We start from the raw sequence: 893 nt of genomic DNA, 5'->3' as shown, positions 1-893 counted from the left end.
GGGCTCGTCCGGGATTTGAACCCGGGACCTCTCGCACCCAAAGCGAGAATCATACCCCTAGACCAACGAGCCACGAGGAGTGACACATCTATCACAGATTAAGAATGTGTTTCCTCTTGCTGCGTTCACACCGGACGGGATGCGAATATTCGCTTCGCTCTAAACGCGGCTGTCAGCTGTGTTTACTCGCATCATTCAAACAAGACGCGCTGGCTCGGGGGCTGGGAGTCGCTAATACATGACCGAAAACCATTATTTTAATCACAAATAATGCATGTGTCAATGTAATGAGTATTATTTACGTTAACGAGGTAAATAGGCTAAAAGAAAAACATGTTTTCCAAAAGAACTACGCATCTCTTGAATGACAATATGCCTGCACTGCACCTCCAAGGTGCGCAATACATTATTGCGCAATCTATGCCTGTGAGCGTGCTGCGCGAGCCGAGATGATGTGTGTGTGCGTAGTTGAACCTTTTCATATTTAAGTTTGTAGCAAGTAGAGGGCTGCTGCTGTGTGTGTTTGAGTGTGTGTGTGTGTGTGTGTGTGTGTGTGTGTGTGCGTGCGTGCGTGCGTGCGTGCGCACACGTTAGTTTTAAAGACCCCCATAGAGCTCAGTTTATAACTCGAACCCTGGCTACAACTACAACAAAATGAACATATTTTACCGTGATTAAATTGTAATACACGTTTCTAAATGATCCCGAAGTAACAACATATTGATACCGGTTAGTACAAACCATGAATTAATGCTTGACAAGTCTGCAGAGACGGCAGGCGAAAAACCTTTTAAAATGCTTGTTTTCTGAATGAAGATCGGATCGACCAGGCTAAGCTAACGTTGTATATGCTCCGTCCACACTCATAACAACGACCTACAGACATAAATAAA

At 44.7% G+C, this 893-nt stretch overlaps 1 non-coding gene across 1 annotated transcript; it reads right to left on the bottom strand.

Moving 5' to 3' along the window:
* On the bottom strand, window positions 1–72 carry trnap-ugg. The gene has a single exon. It is a non-coding gene; the product is annotated as a tRNA-Pro (tRNA).
* Between the last annotated feature and the right edge of the window lie 821 nt (window positions 73–893).

This window comes from Trematomus bernacchii, unplaced genomic scaffold (assembly GCF_902827165.1).
Source record: "Trematomus bernacchii unplaced genomic scaffold, fTreBer1.1, whole genome shotgun sequence".
Classification (NCBI taxonomy): domain Eukaryota; kingdom Metazoa; phylum Chordata; class Actinopteri; order Perciformes; family Nototheniidae; genus Trematomus; species Trematomus bernacchii.
Note: the sequence above shows the minus strand (reverse complement) of the source record. Positions and strands in the feature narration are given on the sequence as shown.